Below are 23,322 nucleotides of genomic sequence, written 5' to 3'. Positions count from 1 at the left end.
CATGCTTTTTGATAATGCTTGCTATGAATATTTGCAAGATAGGGGATTTGTATTTTGTGAAACAGTGAGGTTTCAGTAGTGAAATTGAATGCTTGTACATAGGTCCTGCGCTGTGTTTCTAAAATGTTATTCAAAAAACGATTTTGGGGGCAAATCAATGGTATTTACATTTGGGCCTTATTTATGATTGCCTTGTGGCGCCGGTGCATCACTTTTAACATGGGAAAAAAGTGACGCACCGGTGGCGCAAGGCCTTCATAAATAAGGCCCTGAGTTTCTTTGCTGTTGGTTTGTGTCTTGCTTTTTGATAATGCTTGCTATGAACATTTGCAAGATAGGGGATTTGTATTTTGTGAAACAGTGAGGTTTCAGTAGTGAAATTGAATGCTTGTACATAGGTCCTGTGCTGTGTTTCTTAAATGTTATTCCAAAAACGATTTTGGTGGCAAATCAATGGTATTTACATTTGGGCCTTATTTATAATTGCCTTGTGGCGCCGGTGCATCACTTTTAATATAGGAAAAAAGTGACGAACCAGTGGCGCAAGGCCTTCATAAATAAGGCCCTGAGTTTCTTTGCTGTTGGCGTCTGTCTTGCTTTTTGATAATGCTTGCTATGAATATTTGCAAGATAGGGGATTTGTATTTTGTGAAACAGTGAGGTTTCAGTAGTGAAATTGAATGCTTGTACATAGGTCCTGTGTTGTGTTTCTAAAAAGATAATTTCTCTATGCAGCAAAATTTTTTACCCAAGCATTATTCAAAAATATGAGTAATCTGAGGAAACATAGATGACACGATTGTGAAATGTGTTAATATATTTCTTGAATCATGCAGATACTATCTAATCAACCTTTTTCTTTGTAATATTCTAGCCTTGAGTTACTCTCTATTACACCTTTTGTCTGTTTTATACCGTCTCTCTTTCTCTTTCTGACTTTTTTTCTCTCTTTCTGTTACATCCGCTGTCTGTCCTATTTCTTGTAACATCCTGTCTCTGATTTACTTCCTCTTACACTCTCTCTGAAACTTACTCTCTGTCTCTTCCTTTACAGGCTCTCTCTGTTTTAGTCTCTTTTACAACCTTTTCTCTTCTAACACCCTCTCTCTGTGTTAGTTCCTGTTACATCCTCTCTCTGTTGTATACCCTGTTACATCTTTTTTCTGACTTACTCCCTTTCCCTATTACATCCTTTTTCTGTCTTTAAACATATTATACACCCTCTTTGTCTTAGTCCTTTTGTATGTTTTACTCCCTCTACCTGTTTCTTTGTCTGAGTCTCTCTGTGTTTTTGTGTTACTCCCTCTAGCTGTTTTTCTTTGTCTTACTCTTAGTTATATAGTTGCTGTGGTATAAACTTAGATATGTTGCAAATTAGTGTTTATATCGTTTGCTTATTGTGATTGCTTTGTTGTTTGCTAATAGTGGTCCCTAATGTGTTATTTTTTTCTTTACCACAGATTGAAATCAACATTTCAAAAGAAAACAAAAATTCCGTCAAGGCAAAGGAGAAGAAAAAATACCATACAGAAAATAACAAAATTAGCAATGGAATTAAAGGAATCCTCTACAACAAGTACTTAAAAAAAACGAAAAGGTCCTGGTAAGACAACTAAGTCTTTTTTTCGCAACATATGTAAAACAAAAACAAATGTTAACGGTAATGTGAAGATCCAGAAGGAGAGAGCAAATTTGAAAAGGAAGGAGAGGCCCTCAAAAAATGTCTCTATTGGAGAAGGAGAGAAGAATATGGATAGCAATAGAAGGCTAAATCAATTTAGGGACATTCGTAGACGAATGTTTCGCAATAGGGTAGTTTTAAATTTGCTAAAAAATGAAAAGAAAGGTAAACAGAGAGCTGCTTTTTACAAGACAAAGAAAAGTGTAGAGAAGATTGTTGATCAAGCTTTTGAAGTTAAGAAAAAAATATTTATTTTAGTAATTAATAGAATTAGGATACTTAATAAGGCAATGGATGTTTTCAAATCGAACAGTAGATGGAAAAGAATAATTAATCGGATTAATTTTTGTGAAGTATTTTCTGGAGAATGGATGCATAGTTCAAGTTCTGAGCCATTTTTTAATGAGGAGAGTTACTTTCAGGAAAATGATTTGGTGCATGCAGTTGACACCAGTGGCCGAGCCTATGAGGTGAAAGATGGTTGTGTGATGGAAAAAGAGAAACTTGTGTCTAGAGATGCAGAAGAGGTTTTTAGCTGATGAAGTTTTAGGGAGACGTACTAAGGGTCCAGTGTACACATGGAAGTGCAGTAGTATTTGTAGTGTGCGGCAGGATTCAATCGATTTGCTTCGAAATTTTTCACGTACATATAGTAAGAAAAGTGTAAAACAGAAAGTGAAGATCTTGCAAGAGTTAGATCCTTGCAGAGTGAGAGAAAACACTGGTTCGCATGGGCATTCACTGGCTTGTCTTTCTAGAAAAGTATGTCAGAGTGTTTTTCATCATTTTAGGATGTTAGCAGTGCATCATAATAAGGTGAGGAAATTAGTGAGAAGATTGTATTATACAAAAAGTCCAGCACTTAAGCTTAAACAGTTAAACAGTGCTCTTTTGCATGGATCTGAAGTAGATGTGAAGACTATTTGTGAAGAAATTGAGTTTTGTTATTTTGGGAACAAAGATGACAGTGTAGAAATGGATATAGCAATGGATGGTAATGTGGAAGACAATGTACAGATTTCAAGTACAGAAAAGTTTGACGAGGAAATTACCAAGTTTAAGGTGAAATCAAGTGAAAGGCCTAATTTAACTTGTGTGTGTTGTCGACTGACTCATTATAAGATTCAGACTAAGTTAGTTGATTTATAGGCAAAATGTGAATTGGAAAATAATAGTGAGTGGAAGGATTTTGTAAGTTATTTGTTGGTGGAGAATTCTTTTGATTTTAGTTTTGATCAGCGTATTTGTAATAATTGTTTGAAAAAATTAAACGAAAATAGAGTGCCTGCTAGAGCTGCTCATAATAATCTTCAGTTGATAGATATTCCTTCTGAATTGATGGATTTAAATACTTATGAATCAATTTTGATTCAATGTGTCCATCCTTTTCAAGCTATTGTTCACATGGAGCCTAAGATAGGGAAATTATCTCCTACAGATTTACAAAGAGGATTAAAGGGATGAGTTGTTTATTTGCCTCTAGATGTCAAGAAAAATATTGATACAATTGGTGTAGAAAGAGTAGAAGAGGATCCTCTGGTTATTCTAGTTAATGGGGTTCCGACAAAGAGTAAGAAAATCTGGCAAGATTTAGTGGATGTTAGGAAAGTCAAAAAGGCAACGTTGTATTTGGTGAAAAACAATGAGTACTATAAAGATGTAAGTGTTGGAGCAGAGGAAACAGCTACAGAAGAAGACAGTGATTGTTCAGTTGGCCAAATTGAAAAAGTTGATGTGTCTAGAAGTGAAGAAATATATGAACATTATACTGTTCATCCTTTGCATTCCAAAGAAGTAATGGGGAATGCCATTGACTTGTTTCAAATGAAAACCGCAAAAGAAAGTCCTATTAGTGTATGGGAAGAAAGTTTGGAAGCTCGTTGTTTTCCAGTTATTTCCAACAGGTCGAGGTGGACGATATGACGATCGACCAGTTCAAATTCCTGCAGCTGAATACCAGACTTTAAGATTATATGCTGAAGATTCAAGGTTTCGTCAATGCATTCCGTATTTGTTTCATCTACTGTATGAAAGTGATTTGTCTGGGCTTTCTTATGCAGTTAATCATATACTGAAAAGTGGAGCTCATCTGCAAAATGTTTCGGCGAGGGACTTTATGGAGAAAGTCAATCTGCAAGACAGTATTTTGGAATCTCAGCTAATCAATCTCATGGCATGTCAGTGTGGAACAAACGAGTATTGGTATCGTCGTCATGGGGAAATGAAATGTATGCTAAGAAACTTAGGAACTCCTACATGGTTCCTCACTCTTAGCTGTGCTGAGTTTGCATGGGACGACTTACTTCTATTTCTACGAGAGGCAAATGGAAACATACAAAATATAGAATTGAAAACACCTGGAGAACTGTGTTCTTTGGATTCAGTGAATGTTTGCAGATATTTTAATCATTGATTTGAAGCTATGTCTTTTATTACCAACAAAAAAAATCCTCCCCTTGGAGAGGTTTTGGATTTCTTTTGGAGGAAGGAATATCGAGCGAGAGGTGCTCCTCATATACAAATGTTGTTATGGATTAAAGATGCACCCAAATTTGGAACTGATTCGGATGACGCAGTGATGAGTTTCATTGTAGAATGCAATGAAGAATATTCAACATGTGCTGTTCCGAAAACTACTGAAGAAAACAGTTTAAGGCAACAAGTTTTACGTTTTCAATCTCATCGTTGTGGAAAGTACTGTCGTCGAAAATTTAAAAACAAGGAAAAGTTCTACACGAAATGTCGTTTTGCTTTTTCCACGACCAGTGATTTCCAAGGGAAGAGTAAATAATTTGATGTCATCTCTGCGACATACTGTGACGAGGAAATCACCCAAAAATACATACAATTTAAAAAGAAACGAAGAGTCCAAGTACATCAACGACTACATGTGGAATGCTAGCATGGATATTCAGTTCGTTGCTGACAACTCTATTGCTGTGGCTCGATATGTGACATCTTACATCACAAAAAAAGAAAAGACAGAACTAAAGGAAATGTGGGAGGACATTTCAAATGAAAAGAGTCTAAGCAAGAAATTATACAGTTTCAGTCTGAAGATGTTGTCGCATCGAGAAATTGGAGCATATGAATGTTCTGATTGGTTATCATCAGCAAGTCTCTATGCTAAATCAAGAACAATCATTTGGGTGAGTCTAGGTCTTGCTGCAACACAAAACCGAGTTTTGAAATCTGTACAAGAAATTGAATATTTGGCGGAGAAAGAACCAAACAGTACAGATATTTTGTTGTTTCACTGACTTCCGAGACAGTGGAAGATGAGTACACCCTGAAAAGTGGCCTGAAGAAAATCGCAAGATGGATGCAGGATTATTTCCTCCAACTGAATGGGGACAAAACGGAGGTTAGCATCCTAGGGAGTAATAAAAATTTGTGGGGTCCCCATCACTGGCCAACTGAAATAGGCAAGATTCCCGTCCCAGTGACTCAAGCACGCAATCTTGGAGTCATTATAGACGATGCGCTTAAGATGCATAAGCAGGTGGAAAAAACTGCAGGAACATGCTTTGCTATCTTAAAATGGCTGAAGAAAATTTGTTGGATGCTACCTGAGCCAACCAAGAAGACGGTGGTGAATGCTTTGATTACCTCCCGTATTGATTACGGAAATGTCCTGTACCTGGGCACAAATAAAGCATTAATTCGTAAACTACAGGTAGTTCAAAATTCTGCAGCTAGGTTAATATGCAAAATTCCCAGACACACCTCTACCACAAAATATCTGCGAGATTTGCACTGGTTGAAGGTGGAAAAGCGGATCAGATTTAAGGCACTCTGCATTATGCACAAAATAAACATGGCCAGAGCCCTGAAATACCTAATGACAATGGTCCGTCCGTACCTTCCGTCGCGATCATTGCGCTCCTCTACCCAAAAGAAATTCACCATTCGCAGATTTAAGCTCTCCGGCGTAGGAGGCAGGTCGTTTTGCTATCAAGGCCCAATGCTGTGGAATTCCATGCCTTGCAGTTCGGATGGAACATAATTACAGTAGATTTCACAAAAGCCTAAAAACGTGGCTATTTAACATCTAAATTCCCTACTTCGTAGTGTTGCTAACCTGTACAAATCTCTGCGCCGGGAAACCCTTTGTGGGTAGCTGTTGCGCGTAACAAATGCAATAAATAAATAAAATAAAATAAATAAGACAAACATGTTGGATACATACTATCCAAATAGAAGTACTCACCTTGAGAACACTTGTTTGTATGAAGTTCTGCAAAACTACAGTTATAAGAGGAACATCACAGAAGATATCAATAATGGAAAATATGCTGTCATTGGGTATGAAGGATGTCTAGTGAAGCAGAGAAAAGGCCATTTGATTAATCATCGAAAATTGAGTTGCGAAGCTCCAGACAAAAGAGAATTTTACTATTTAGCTCTTTTGCAACTCTTTAAGCCATGGCGTACAGAAGAGGAACTACTTGGAGATTTTCTCTGTTATGAAGACTCTTTTAATGCAACTAAGGATACCATAGAATGTCCTGTTTTTCCAAATTATCTGCAAATGTTGAACGAAGAAATAGAGCAAGAAACCACAATTGCTGAAGAGATTGCTAGAAACAGTTCTCAAGACAATCAGAGTTCTACTTCATTGAGTCAGGATCCACTAGGAGGAGCAATTATCCAAAATGAAGCTGCAACTGCCATGGATGAGGTGGAAAGAGCTATGGAACAAGCTCAAGAGGATGTAGTTAACTTAAAAGATTTGGTAAAGCAACTAAACGTTGAGCAGAAAAAGATATATGACGAAGTCACAGAATAGATTGAACATGGATTCAGACATGAGAAAAAAGTGTGCTCATGTACATCATTTAAGCCTGTTCGACTGTACGTAAGTGGAGAAGCGGGAACAGGAAAAAGTTTTCTGATTAAAGCCATTGCAACTTATTTGCAGAAAAGGACTGAATCACCGCTGTCTTGTGTTGTAACCGCTCCAACTGGACTGGCAGCACATAACATTAAAGGGATTACTCTACATCGTTTACTGATGCTGCCAGTTGAGCATGATAATAAATTGCATTACAACAAGCTATCTGGAGATGCGTGTTCTGAAGTTTCCAGAGTCCTGAAGAAAATGAAACTTCTTATCATTGATGAAGTAAGCATGGTCTCAAATCTAATGCTTGCTTTTGTGCATTTGAGAATGCAAGAAATTCTTAGAACAGAGTATGATGTGTTATTTGGAGGAAAACACATTATTGTTTTTGGAGATCTACTTCAGTTGACTCCAGTAAAAGGACAACCAGTGTTTAAAACGCTCACGCATGAAGATACCAGGAAGTCCCTTGGAAGCATTGGAAACATTAAGATATGGTTACATTTTAAATATGCTGAACTGCTTCAAAATATGCGACAGGCAAAGGATGAAGATTATAAAAATATTCTACAAGATGTAAGAATCGGAAAAGTAAGTGAGCTTGGGAAAGAAGCTTTGCATGCTCGATTAATTTCAAATTTGTATCCAAATGAAAACATTCTTCCAGAGAATATTTTTAAAAAAATGACTGAGAAGAAATCTGAGATATGTTTGATGCCAACTCTGCAAGAATGTTCCATCTTCAACAACAAAATGTTAAAGTTAGAAAATGAAGAGATTGTGAAACTGGAAGAAATAGATAAAATAGAGCATATGGGTGCAACAATTGTTTTGTCAGAAAATTTGAAATCAAAATTGGATTCATTAGAGAAAAGTATATCTAAAACAGCTGGTTTTGAAAAGACTCTGAATGTGTGTTTAAATTGCCGTATCATTTTGAGAAGGAATTTAAATGTTGAAAGAGGTCTGGTAAATGGAGCAATGGGTTATGTTGTTGATTTTGTGAATTATAGAAATAGAGATGGAATTGAATTTTTAAAAATAAAATTTGATGGCATTCAGCAAGTACAACAAATCAGTCGTTGTTCTGCTAGATTTTTGCTTGTAAAAGACTTATATGTTTGCTGAAAACAGTTTCCTGTTTGTTTGGCATATGCAGTGACAATTCATATATCTCAAGGTTTAAGTGTAGATAGTGCTTTGGTGAACATTGGAAGATCTGTGTTTAAAGAGGGTATGGCATATGTGGCATTATCACGAGTCAGAACTTTATCAGGATTGTACTTGATTGAGTGTGATGAGACAAAGATTTGTGCAGATCTAGATTGTGTTAAAGAATACAATAGGTTAAGAAGAGAGTATGCTCCACATTTGCCTCAATATCCTCTGTTTGAAAAACGTGTGGTGGGCCGAAAAAGAAGAAATGAGAATATTTGCAGTGAGGTAGTAGCAAAAAGACAAAAAGTAGATGAAAATGTAATTCAAAACAGAAAGAAAAAGGATTCTGATGAAAATGTTGTTGGATTTCAGTTTGAAAACAGTTCTGGTGTCAACTGCTATGCTAATGTAGTGGTTAATGTTGTTTTTTTCTTCAAACTTTACAAGAACAGATTATTGAAAATCGGGATCAAAGATTGTGTGGTTTATTGAATTCTGTGTTTGAGAAATGTAGCATTGATAGAACAAAAATAGAAAGTGTAACAGAAATTCCAAATATTTTAGACATGTGTTCTGGTCAAGATAAATTTTCACAGAACATTCAGCAGGATTGTCAGGAATTTTTAATGTATATGTTTGGTGTTTTGGAAGATGAAGGTGTAGATGTAGAAAATCTTTTTAGCCTTTCTTATCAATGGCAGCATGACTGCGACAATTGTAGTTTATCAAGTACTACTAGAATAGATACTGAAAGATTTATAAATTTGACTTTACCAGACTGTAAATCAGTGTCATTTAATAATCTAGTTAAAGCAGCAGATCATAATATAGTGTGTACCCAATGTAAGTGTCCAATGCTGTCCACATTATTTATACAAACTTATGGTCAATATGTCATTTTAGTTTTCCAACGATGTAGACCTGATGGAACTAAATTGACAACTTGTATCAAACATTTTGTGGCTTTTCAGTTATCAATTTCAAGAAGAACCTTTACAACTGTAGCTATTATTTATCATGACGGTCCTTCGACAACATAAGGACATTATACATGCTACTTAAAATGTCAAAAAGTTTGGAGTTACTGCAATGATTCTCATTTGACTTATAAACAACGTTTGCCTTATGACTTTAAAAATTCTTACCTAGTGTTTTTAAAACCAAAGTTTTAGTAAAGGTAATTGGCCTTTGAAGACGGGAGCAGTTAATAAAAGTTAGTTAGTTAGTTAGTCTAATGTTCAAAATTATTTATCTCATATAGGTACTGTAAGCGTATTTCATAGTAAGTGATATCAGTTTTATAGGAAATGTTGAACATGAGTGATCCAAAAAGAGAATATGAATTTTTAAACATTGTGAAAATGTCATATGAGCTTTTGTTTGAAAACTTCGGGTATACGGTAATTTCAGAGTTTAATTAGAGAAAATTCAAAATATACTCATATATCTGACACTATTTGGCCTTAAGGAAAGTAAAAGGTATGAGTAATAAGTCATAACTTTACACAAGGAGGAAAATGAAAACAAAGAGAATTATTTCAGATGTTCTTAGATCTTTTTTCATAGGACGTCAATGAAATGGAAGTTTTAGAGAACAGCAGAGAATTTTCCTGCCAAAAGGACCTTCACTATCTACTATTTGGCCTCAAGGAAAAGTAAGTGAATCAAAGATTATTGTACATATATGATTTGTAAGTTTATTTGTTTTTTTTAAACACAATCTTTTAGATTGTGTTTTTTTTTCCCGCTGTTATATGATGAAGAGTTTGAACTCACTGTTTTAAGTGAAATTCAATATATTCTGAAAACAGCAAAAAAAACTATGTAACATGTTGTATAAGTTATTCTATAGTTTGCATTGTGTAATTTATATTGTATTCTCATTGTCTCACACTCATTTTCCTTTTTCCACCCTTTTTCAACTCTCTTTACTCACTTACACTGCCTTTCTTTCACTTTGTTTCATCGCTGTTCCTTTACTCCACTTCTTTCACAACTCCTCAATCCAATTTCAACTGTCTGCATTTCTTCTGTTCCTTGCACCACTTATCAGCTTTCTCACATTCTCTCAGTACCACTGCTTTAGTTCTCTTCCCCTCTCTTTCCTTCTTTTGCTCCTTTATTCTTTTTCCTTTCTTCACTCATTGTACTGCAGTTCACTCAGTCCTTCCCTTTGTCTTTCTGTGTACTTACTTCCTCACTCCTTTTTCCTCTATCGTTCTATATTAACCTCATTCCTTTAATCCCTTCACTCTGTGACTCCCCTTCTCTCACTCTCAGTCATCTCTTCCATTCCTCTTTCTTATGAATGGATCCTCATTTAGACTCCTTTCCCTTTCACTCATTTTCCTTTTACTTACTTCTCTTTCCTGATTTCGTTTTGGTATCTCACATTTTTTTTAGTATCTTACTTATCTCCAGTAATTTGTTCTCTTTCTATTTCTTTTTCCCTCTTTTTTGTCTTTCTACATTACTTTATTTCTGTTTCTGTATCTTTCACTCTTGCTTTATTTCTTAGTACACTTTTTTCATTTTTTACTTCTTGACCTGTTTCTTCTATTTTAAAATATATATTTTTCTAATTATAACTTTTTTTTCTTTTGTCTTTCACAGATACAAAGTGTACTTTTAACATGCAATTAAGTTTTCAATAATTATATGGTAAGTGTGACTAAGAAATGTAGTTTGTCATCACCCTTTGCTTTAACCTCACTACTTTTCTCTCACCCTACCTCACCCCTGTTTCCTTACTCTGCTTCCCTCACTTATTCTTATCCTCCATGTTTATTTCTCTTATCCTTACTTTCCTACCACATTCAACTTCTTTCAGTGCCCCTGCTCATCCACACTCCCTCACTTACCTTTTTTTCTGGTTCACTTAGTCCCTTTCTGACACTCCCTTTACACTCTCTGTTCTTTCTCTGTGTCACTCCCCATGTCTTACCCTTATTCACTTTTATTCACCCTCTTTCACTCCTCTTTACTTACACTCACTGCTATTTTCTTTCCCTCCGTTACCGCTGTTCCTTTTCTCTGGTTCCGTCACTACCCGTCAATCCCCATCCTTTACTCTCCTTCCTTTTACTTTCATCACCCATTCACATTCTCCCAGAACCTCTGCTTTAGTCTTCTTCCTCTTTCTTCTCTTCTTTTGCTCATTTATTTATTTTCCTTTTCTCAGTTACTTCCTCTTATACCTTTTCTCAGTTTTACTATCTGTTACACAGTCCCTCTGTGTTCCTCCCTCTAGCTCTCTTTCTCTTTACACCACTGTCTCTGTCCACTTTGCTCATGCTCACTCCTTCATTCTTTTTTTTTCTTTTTTTTTGGGGTGCGCTAACGGGACGCGCCCCGGTACGCGCACCGGGAGCGCTCCAGGGTGAAACATAAAATAAAAAAAAATGAATATACTTTTTAAAAAAAAATTATATTAATATACAATATAGGATTCATTTTTAGAAAAAAAGACTTTTCTTAGCTATAGACATTTGCTAATAAATAACCTTAGAAATTCACTAAAAAACACATAGGTATGAGGCCCTATATAAAGTTAGGAATTAGCAGTTAAAAAACCTATGAAATCCACTGAAAAAACCATAGGTTTCACACCAGTTATAGTTAGGAATTAGCATTTAAAAAACCTATGAAATTCACTGAAAAAACCATAGGTTTCGCACCAGTTATAGTTAGGAATTAGCATTTAAAAAACCTATTAAATTCACTGAAAAAAATAAAGGTTTCACACCAGTTATAGTTACCTAGAAATTTTACTGACATAAAACCATTGAAATTCCCATGTTATAGTTAGTTGGACTCACTCTAACTTGCGCGCCTGCAATGCACTGCTGATGATGTCACATATTGCATCACTCATGACATGGTCAGTGACATCACTCATGACATCACTGATGACACCATCTTTGTGACAGAGTGACAGACCTCCTTTCAGTGTAATGTAACCCTTAAAACACATATTCAAAAATAGAAATTAACATTTTCACAAAAATGGAGATACCCATACCAGTTACAACAAACAATTCAGTAATTCCACCATCTATATACACATCCACTCATTCACCAACAGTTCTATATAGACACTCATACATATACTCACTCATCATATGTAGTGATAGACCTATACATCCTGTTACACACCGACAGTCATCCAAAAGTTACTCATACACATACTCACATGCAAATAAACTATTGAACAACCATTTGCATATACAACTATACACACACTACCACCTTACTTCTAGAGAAACGTACACATATTTGCTCTCTTAAAAAAACACTTATAGAAACACATACTTATTTAAACAGGAACTCTTACAATCTCTCGCTCTCACATATGCTTACTTATAAACATCAATACTCACATATACTAGATTAAAACATATGTCGTTACTGATAAAAACACTAGTGAGACAGTCATTCACTCACTAACACACACATATACACACTCATCCACCCTTACAATCCTACACATATGCTGTCTTCAAAACACATACAAACAGTGAGTCAGTCATTGATGCATCTATGTGCTAAGTAATACCGCCACCAAACCATACAGACACTCATACTGATACTAAAAAAAACATCTAATAACCCATATACACACACATGTAGGTACTCACCAAACCATGCAGCCACTTATACACAAAGTGAAACACTGATACATATATTTAAATATTTAAACATTACTCGCTAATATATGTATTCACTAAGATACACTTAATAAGCAAGTTAACCAATCAATTTTTTTTTTTTAAACCAACCATTTAGACACTTATTTAAACATTTATTCTTTCATCTACCTTTACATATACATATATAAAACATATTTATTTCTCAGAAAGAAACACATTCACTCCATATTCTCTTGTGATCGGTACTCGAGCTGGTTCCACCAGTGTACTGTACCATCAGGTACCTCATTGAGAACGTTAGTATGTACTCGAACCTGATCATAGTGGAATAGGGCATTGCAATGGTAGTGTGGTCATGAAGATCTAGACCTTCCTCCTACGTACCCTACTGTTTGTGAACAATCACTTGTTATTCATGATTAGACCCAACATTGACTGACCTTAGCGATGATGGTAGTATATTTCCTTGTCAGACACTCCAAGCATGAGTGAAGGCTAAAAAAGGAACATCTCATCTAAAATAACATGAGAGCCTTAGACGTGTGTAGTATGTGCTGATTAAGTGCTGTGATATTAAAATATGAGTAATTAATTCATGTGGAGAACTCTAAACGCCCAAATAATTTCATCACATGACTCTCTGAATCTAAGTGTGGTTAGGCAGGACATTAATGAATTAGCAAAACACGGTCACCCTGAAATTTATATACAATGTTTACAATCAGACTGTGCAAATGGATTACAAAATACAAAATACACTCGTCCCATATACTAAAGGCAAGAATCATACTAATGCATATATGAGACGTATGGACATGGCTGTGTCTACAGGAAATTGCGAAGGTCCTCCCCTGTGTTCAATCCCCCCGGGTGTTTACTATTAAGCATGACAATGTACCTGGAGTCTAATTGGCGTAAACGTTTCTCATTGTCACCACCTTTTTTTACTCGGAATAATGGCATCGATCACAAAATATTTCAGATGATTTAAATTCTGTTTGTGAACTTGTTGAAAATGCCGAGCAACTGGGTACGTGGGGTCCGCATTAACTATGGCCCGTAGGTGTTGGAGAATACGTAAGTATACTGCCCCCTTTGTGCTTCTCACATACATGAGATCACAACTGCATTGTAATACATAGACCGCCAATTCCGTGCGGCATGTATAATGGGATTTTAGCATGATTGGTTGAGTATCAAATGGTGTCGGGCAAGATCTGGTGTTTACACCGAATTTACAAGCCCGACAACTAATACAGCGGAAAAATCCTTTGCGGGGAGACAGCCAATTTTCTGAAGGTGTTTCTGGACTATTCCTGACCAAGTCATTGCGCATGGAATATGCTCTTCTAAAAGTGATGGTGGGGGACTGGGGCATAATGTCTCTGAGGACATTGTCAGTTAAGATGATGGGTAATTCGCGTTTTATCAATCTTGTTATTTCCTTAGCTTGACGACTATAGCCAGTTATCAGACGAATAGTATTAGTATCGTGTGCCTCATTAGAGGAGACATTGATGTTAGATCTGAGGGGATCAAGAAGTACTTGGTGGTCCATTCTGTTGGCTTTAATCATACTGGAAAGTAATTTCCTGTTATCATAACCCCTCGCTAGGAGCCGATGTCTACACTCCTCTTGATGATGATCTCTTTCCTCTGCTGTACTACACGATCTGTGGATTCTTAGAAACTCCCCATATGGGATGGCAGCTATGGTGTGTTTGGGATGGAAGCTGTGGGCATGCAGGATGGTGTTCCCTGAGGTTGATTTTCTGTGGAGGCTAGTTATAATTTTGCCATCATTGATTTTTACATGCACGTCTTAAAATGTGGCTACATCCTTCTTAATTTCTGCTGAGAATTTAAGATTCATTTGGTTTTTGTTGATGTCATCAACAAATGTTTCAGCTTCTAGGACGCTGCCATGCCATATGATGAAAATGTCATCAATGTACCTCCAGTACTTAATGATATTGTTATTCCACCATGTTTCATGGGCAACCCTGAGGACATGCTCCTCCCACCACCCCACGTGGAGCCCCGCGTAGGTAGGTGAAAAGCAAGCCCCCATCGCTACCCCTCTTAGCTGTTTAAATACCTCATTATTAAATACAAAGACATTATTATTTAAACATGTCTCTATCATGGATAGCAGCATCATATTATGGCGATGGAATTCAATAGGTCTTTGTTCAAGATAGTATTTTACCGCTCTGATGCCGTCCATATGGTCAATACTTGTATAAAGCGAGGCAACGTCCATGGTGATAAGGAGGTAACTAGCAGACCAAGTACATTGATTGAGTTTGTATAGAAATTCAGTGGTGTCCTTAAGATATGCTGGTAACTTGAGAACGAAGTCTTGCAGATAAAAGTCAATGTATTTTAACGTGTTTTCAAAAACACTATTCATGGCAGATACGATCGGCCTTCCTGGTACTGGCGTAGTCTGTTTGTGGACTTTCGGGACGAAATTTATGTTAGGTAACACCGGGTGTGATTTGTGCAAAAATTTCAGTTCGTCCCTCGATATCAGTCCATTCCTTTTCCATTGGTGTAATTTCTTGGCATATGATTCCTCTATGATTTTAGCTGCTCTAAAGTCGATCTTACTATAACAGGTAAGGTCATTGAGCTGGCGATATGCTTCTTGAATGTAGTCCACTTTAGCCCAGAGCACTATATTACCACCCTTATCTGATTGATTTACAACAATCTTGGTGTCCTTTTTTAACTTGTCCATAAGGTTGTATTAAGCTCTCATTTTGTGATCTTGCTGTTTGCGCTGTTTCATAGTCTTGATTTGAGTTTTTTTTAGTTCGGTGACAAGTCTATCAGCGTAAACGTCTATAGCATCCCTGGGTATGTTGGGGACAAAGGTTGATGCAGGTTTAAAAGGGGTGCTTGCTGATTGTACCACATCTAGTTCTTCATCATCGGCCATATCTTGTGTGCCAATAGTGTTGTCCATATCCACGTGCAGTTGGTGCATTGTCTTCATCAAGGTGATGTCTCTAGCTGCCAGTAGGTAGTTATAGTTAGGACCTAGTTACCATAGGAAACATTCTATTCCCCATAACTTTGGAGCAGATTTACGAATCATCACCAAATTTTCATAACTGATGGGGTGCTCCGGTTTGCTCCTACCTTGAAAGTTTCGGGTTGATTTGTCAAGTGGGGGACCGAGAAAAAGGGGGTCCCAAAACGTGTTTTCTCCATGTTATTTTCCATAGGAAACTTTAGCCACGGCTACAGCCTGAACTGCTGAACGGAATTACACCAAATTTGGGAAAATGGTAGCACTTGGTTCAGAAAGAACTTTTTTTGTTAAATGGTGTAAATCCGCATAGGATTCGCGCACCCTCCTGATCACAAACTTCATGCTAATTGGCTGTCAACACTCCAAACCAGGAAGTGTTGGCAGCCATCTTTTGCCTCGCTAGAACCGAGGCACGAAAAATCAGTAAAATAACCCCAAAAAAAGAAAAGGGGGCAGGGTAGAAACAACCTGACCCCTAGGCCTGCTTACGGGGTCCCACAAGGATCCCCAGAGCCGTAAAAAGATTTTCTTTATTTTAATCGCGGGATGCACAGAGGATCCGCGGATCCGGCCATAAAAAAGAAAAAACGAACCGCGGGCTCCCGCACTTCGTTATTAATTAGGCCCCGGGAGGCCAAGTCCCGGGGGCAATGTTTATATTATAATGGGGGCCCCAAAAGGGACCCCTGGCCCCGGGGACCGCCACCCCTGGGGATTTTCAAAAGTATTTGCAGATGGCTCACGGCCCCCCCACAGACCCGGGGACCGCCAACCCCGAGGCTTGTATAGTGAATTGGTTAGGGGGCTCAAAGGCCCCCCAAGCCCCGGCAACTGCCACTCCTGGGGCTTTTATAGAATATTGGCAGGGGACACATGGACCCCCGCACCCAGGGGACCGCCACCCCCTGGGTTTAAAAAAAAAAAAATTAACTACCTGTGTGGGGGAGCTCGAACCCCCATATGCCCCAGGGACCGCCATCTCCCCGGGCACCAAGTATGCAAATTTGGGGGTCCGTTATGGACCCCCAAGCCTTTGGGGACCACTACCTCCCCGGGCTTTAAGAATGTTGGGAGGGAGGCCGCACGGCTCCCCTCCTGGAGCCCTGGGATGGCCCTGGGGACCGCCATCCCCCAGGACCGGCTCCTGCAGTGTCCCAGAGTGCTCATCCCCGGGACACTGCTGTTTGCTATGGCAGGGCGGGATTCTCGCAGCTACCGCCCTGCCATAGCAAACTCTGCTTTGGTTTTTCCACATAGGGAGCTGCATCTTAGCAGCTCCCCATGTGAAAAAGCAATGCCGCCTCCTGCAGGAGGCGGGGAGCCGGCAGGACTGTGGGGGGATTGGGAAACCCTCCACAGTCCCCAACAGAGAGGGCCAGCCCCCGGGGATAGGGTCCCCGGGGCTAGAAGTGGCCCGGGAGGGGGGCCACGCAGCCCCCCTCCTCAAAAATAATTTAAAAAACCCCAAAGGCCAGCGCTGGGGGATGGGGTCACCGGGGCCATAAATGGCCTGAGGGGGGGGCAACACAGCCCCCCTTGAGATATATATTTTTTTAAACTGGCCATGCCCCGGGGAATGGGGTCCCCGGGGCTGATTATGGCTTCAGGATTGGTGGACATGTGGCCCCCTTCCAATTAAAAAAAAGAAATAAATAGGGGTCAGGCCCTGGGGTATGGGGTTCCCAGGGCCAATAAAATAGGAAAAGAAGGGAGCCACACAGCTTCCATTCTTAAAAAAACATTTTTTTTTAAAAAGGCGGCATCGTGCCGGAGGCCCTGCCCCCTTCCTGCAGCACTCTGCAAACGTGCCCCCTAGCGCATTTGCAGATCAGGAACTAATTCCCTTTGAATACTGGGGTTCTTGGGGCCCAACTGGCCCACCAGGAACCTCCAATATTCACCAGGGAGCTGAGTTGCACAGAGGTGTTCAAAGGACACGCCCCTTTTTACACTTCTCTGCAACGCAGCTCTGTGGCGCTTAATGTAGGTACCTGGTGGGCTAGTTGCATCCCAGGGACCCACAGTTTTCAAGGGGAGTTAATCCCCCAACTTAAAATGTGCCACGGGCGTGTTTGCACAGTGGTGAAGGGAGAGGGCGGGCCTGAGGTGACATACTTGCAAACACACCCTATGGTTAGAAAGTTGGGAAATTAATTTGTCTTCAATCCTGAGGTCCTTTGCGGGCCAACTAGCCTACCAGGTACCTCTAGAAAGCGCCACAGAGCTGGGTTGCAGAGAGGTGTAAAAAGGGGCGTGGCCTCTGAACACCTCTCTGCAACGCAGCTCCCTGGCACATACTGGAGATACCTGGTGGGCTATTTGGCCCCCAGGGACCCTCAGGATTGAAGAGGAATTAATTCCCCAACTTAAAACGCGCAACAGGGTGTGTTTGCAGACATGTCATCTAGCTAGCCCACCAGGTACCTCCAGTATGCACCAGGGAGCTGTGTTGCAGAGAGTTGTTCAGAGGCCACGCCCCTTTTTACACCTCTATGCAAAGCAGCTTTGTGACGCTTACTGGAGGTTCCTAGCAGGCTAGTTGGACTCTTGGGACCCTCAGGATTCAAGGGGACTTAATTTCCCAACTTAATATGGCAACAGGGCGTGTTTACACAGTGGTGAAGGGAAGGGACAAGGCCTGAGGTGACGTGTGCAAACACGCCCTGTGGTGCTTTTTAAGTTGGGGGAATAATTCCTCTTTAATCCTGAGGGCCCCTGGGGGCCAAGTAGCCCACCAGGTGCTTCCAGTGAGTGCCACTGGGCTCCGTTGCAGAGAGTCGGTCCAGGCCGTGCCCCTTTTTACATCTCTCTGCAACGGCGCTTACTGGAGGTACCTAGTGGGCTAGTTTGACCCTAGGGACCCTCGGGATTCAACGGGACTTAATCTCCCATCTTAAAATGGCCACAGGGCGTGTTTACACAGTAGGGAAGGGAGGGGACGGGGCCTGAGGAGACGTGTGCAAACACGCCCTGTGGCGCGTTTTAAGTTGGGGAAATAATCCCCCTTCAATCCTGAGGGCCCTTGGGGTCCAACTAGCCCACCAGGTGCTTCCAGTAAGCACCACTGTATGCATTGCAGAGAGGTGGTCCAGGCCGTGCCCTTTTTTACACCTCTCTACAACAAAGCTCTGTGGTGCTTACTGGAGATACCTGGTGGGCTAGTTGGACCCAAGGGACACTCAGGATTCCAGGGGACTTTATCCCCCAAACTAAAACGGCCACAGGGCGTGTTTGCAAACATGTCACCTCAGGCACCCCCTTCCCTTCATCAGTGTGCAAACGTGCCCTGTGGGAAATTTTATGAGGTAGTTTTAATCCTCCTGACCTATTATGTACTAGGGTCTTACAGAGGAGGTCATGGTAATCACAGGGGTACCCCAACGCATAATGTTCCCTAGTGGATATAGGTGTTTTCACTGTATTCTAAGTGTCTTTTAGCATAGCACTGGCTCTAGGCCTGGTTAGTCAGACTCAGTTACCATCAGTACCCGTCAGAAAAAGTTGTGGTTCCAGAGGGACTTTCTGCTCCTCTGTTCGTTCTTTCTGTACATCTCTTCTTCCTGCAATTTTCTATGTCTTTGTGGACTTCTGTTGCTTCTTTCTGCATTTTATTTTCTTTCTGTGCATTTTTTCTTCTTTCTTTACATGTCCTACCTCTGTAGGCATAGTTAGAAACTAGCATTTAAAAAACCTTTGAAATTCACTTCAAAAAACGTAGGTTTCAGGCACGTTATAGTTAAAAATTAGCATTTAAAAAGCCTTAGAAATTCACTAAAAAAAACAAAGGTTTCAGGTACGTTATAGTTAGAAATTAGCATTTAAAAAAAACATAGAAATTCACTGAAAAAACCATAGGTTTTAGGGGCGTTATAGTTAGTTGGACATTTCACTCGTAGAAAACCATATAAATTCCCCCCGTTATAGTTAGTTCATCTAACTATAACTCGCGCGCCCGCAATGCACTGCTGATGACGTCACATATTACATCACTCATGACATGGTCAGTTACATCACGCATGAAATCAAATGAAATCACTGATGACATCATCCTTGTGATGTAGAGGCAAACTTCCTCTCACCCTAATATAACCTTTGATACACATACTCAAAAATAGAAACTAACATTTTGAAAACAATGGACATACCAATACCACTTACAACAAACCTATTCAGTAATTTAAAGATCTACACACACATCCACTCATTCACCAACAGTCCTATACAGTACCTCATACATGTACTCACTCATCATATGTACTCATACACCTACACATCCTGTTACACACCGACACTCATCCATATAGTTACTTACACACATACTCACACATGCAAACAAAGTATCAAACATCCATTTACTTGCATGTACAGTTATACACACACCACTTCTACAAAATCTTACACATACTAACTCTTTTAAACAATTACTTATAGAAACACCTACTTATTTATACAGGAACTCTTCCAATCTCTCACTCTCACATACACAAATACTCACATATGCTAGTTTAAAACATATGTAGTTACTCATAAAGACACTATTGAGACTGTCATTCACTCATCAATACACCCTTACATACACTCATCCACCCATACAGTCCTGCACACATGCTGTCTTCAAAACATACAAACAGTGAGTCACTCATTCATGCATCCATGCACTAAGTATTACCCCCACCGAACCATACAGACAATCAGACACTCATACTGATACTCAAAATAACAACTAATAACCCATATAGACACTCATGAAGCTACTCACCAACCCATGCAGCCACTAATACACAAAGTGAGAGACTGATACAGATATTTACATATTTAAACATTACTCACTAACCCATGTATTCACTAAGATACACTTTATCAGTCAGTTATACAATCAATTTTACAAAACAAATCATCCATTTAGACACTTATATACCCATTTATTTTTTCATCGACCTTGAGATATACATAAATAAAACATATTTAATTTTCAGAAAAACACACATTCACAGGATGATGTCATCAGTGATGTCATTCGAGATGTCATCAGTGATGTCATGAGTGATGTCACTGACCATGTCTTGAGTGAGGTAATATGTGACGTCATCAGCAGTGCATTTCGGGCGCGCGAGTTATAATTAGCTGTACTATCTATAACAGGGGAATTTCTATGGTTTTGTACGAGTGAAATGTCCAACTAACTATAACGCCCCTGAAACCTATGTTTTTTTCAGTGAATATATATATATATATATATATATATATATATATATATATATATATATGTATATATAAATTCACAGAAAAAAACATAGGTTTCAGGGGTGCTATAGTTAGCTGGACATTTCACTTGTACAAAACCATAGAAATTCCTCCGCTATAGTTAGTTCTGCTAACTATACCTCGCGCGTCCACAATGCACTGCTGATGATGTCACATATTACATCATTCATGACATGGTCAGTGACATCACTGATGACATCACTGATGACCTCTCAAATGACATCACTGATGACATCATCCAGTGAATGTGGTTTAGTTTGAAATATAAATATGTATGATATATATATATATACACCAATCAGTATTGAAGATTGAGTGGATATATAACTGTCTGAATCGAGGATTTAGTAGCTGTCTGACTGTCTGTTTAAGTGAGTAATTAAAAATGTCACTTAATACATGGATTAGTAACTAAACTATGTGAATGTGTGCATCACTGTTTCTGTTGTTGTATAACATGCTGCATCAGCTGGTCACTAACTACATGAGTGTGTATATTAGTTATTGATTAGTTGGGTGAGTATTTGTATGGGACACTGAGTTTGTGTGTGGTTGGATGGTGTGTGCGTAACTCTATGCATAGACGTGTGAATGGTTGATTGACTAGGTGTATAGGTTTAAGAGTGCATGTGGAAACAGTTGTTTGGGTCACTGAGTGTATTTATTTGTGTGTTGGTGAGCGAATATATGTTTTAGTTGTACATCTTCAACAAAGTAAAAAAAGCATTGTATGTGAGAGTTGGTGTATATAAATAAGAATATGTAAGAGTCAGTGATTGTGAGAGTAACTATATGAATGAGTGTATAATTGTAATGGCGATTTTCTAATATATTTACTATGAGTTACTATATGTTTGAATAAATGAGGTGTTGTGTGTATAATTGTGTGAGTGAGTAAATGTAAGTGTGATTACATTTTTTCATGAGTGAGTAGGATGACCTGAGTGAGTAGGATGACTGCATAAGATGACTGCTGATGTGTCAATGTCTCTATATGTGTATAAGTGCATTAGATAGTGTTCTATTAATTAGTGACTGCATGTATAAGTGATTCTGTTGTTGAATGGGTAGTTGTATGTGTAGACTTAGGAATAAGTGAGTGGGTATGTAGCAACTGGTATTAGTGTGTCAATGGTTTCAAATATGGTACTCTGCATTTTACAGTGAGTGATGAAAGGTTATACTAGTGTATGATGAGGTGTATCAGATTGTCACATGAATGATGTCATCAGTGATGTCATCAGTGATGTAATTTGAGATGTCATCAGTGATGTCAACAGTGATGTCACTGACCATGTCATGATTGATGTAATATGTGACATCATCAGCAGTGCAGTGCATTTCGGGCGTGCGAGGTATAGTTAGCAGAACTAACTATAACAGAGGAATTTCTATGGTTTTGTACGAGTGAAATGTCCAGCTAACTATAACACCCATGAAACCTATGGTTTTTTCAGTGATTTTCAAAGCTTTTTTAAATGCTAATGTCTAACTTTAACGCCTCTGAAACCTATGGTTTTTCAGTGAAATTCAAAGGTTTTTGAATGTTATTTTTTAAGTAATAGTAATAGTAGTAATACCTATTTTTTTGTACTGATTTCCTACCGTTTTTTAATGTTTATTTATAAATCTTGTATTCATTAAATAACATTGTATACTTTTCTGAAAATTGCAAAAAAATATATTTTTTAATTCAAACTGAAATATTTAACTTTGTTGTTTCTTTTTTTTCTTGTAATATATTTATATTATTTTCTTTTTTTTCCAATGTTTTCGCACACAAAGCGTACACATCACGGTGGGTGCACCGAATCTAGCCGCCATTTTGGAAAAGTTGTGACGGATCCGCATACAGTGTGCGACGACTGCGTGTTTTTCAATTACATCATATGCCTTTAATATTACGTGATGTGCACGATTGGTATGCGACGAGTCTGCGACTCCTGCTCCCATGCATTTGCGATACATGCGAATGACGGTACGCGATGTGTGCGCGGTGGTGGGTCTTACGTGACATCATATACGTGCTAAGATGCACTGGGTGCGTGACTCCCACAAAAAAATGTATGTCCTTTAATGATATGTATGTGTCTTTAATATACTTATTAGGGCAAGAGATTATCTAAGATATTCATAAACATAATATATTTGTACTTATAATAAGTATGGGAAACCCTTTTGGGGTAGCTGTGTGCATTACTATAAAAAGTGAGGAGGGTCTGAGGGGATTAGTTTACCGACCCAGACACCTCAGAGCCCCTATTCAAATGTTACAACAAAAGAAGAGGTGTCCGGTCAACTAAATGTGTGGGCTGTACTAGAAACTAGAGACTAGGGCAAAAAAATCAATTTTAATAGGGATTGTCCTAGTGTCAAAATTAAAATGATGTGTGATAGTTTGAAAGTATAACTATATTTTAGTGCTGTGCAGAGAGATCAACATGTTTCAGCCGAGCAGAACATACTGTCCGGCTTTCTTCAGGACCTAGGATGGTATGGCTACTGCAAAAATTGAAAAGTAAGAATAAAGAGTGTTACTGTGCATAAGATGTACAATTACTCCCACCAGGAACTTGGGTCCCCAATGTTCTCAGGTGGGAATGTATCAATTGTCCTTTCCTAGGGAAGAAAAAACAGTGCACAAGGTACATAATTAGGTTGCATATACATATCCCAGAATAACAAA

Source organism: Lissotriton vulgaris, chromosome 10 (assembly GCF_964263255.1).
Source record: "Lissotriton vulgaris chromosome 10, aLisVul1.2, whole genome shotgun sequence".
Classification (NCBI taxonomy): Eukaryota; Metazoa; Chordata; class Amphibia; order Caudata; family Salamandridae; genus Lissotriton; species Lissotriton vulgaris.
Note: the sequence above shows the minus strand (reverse complement) of the source record.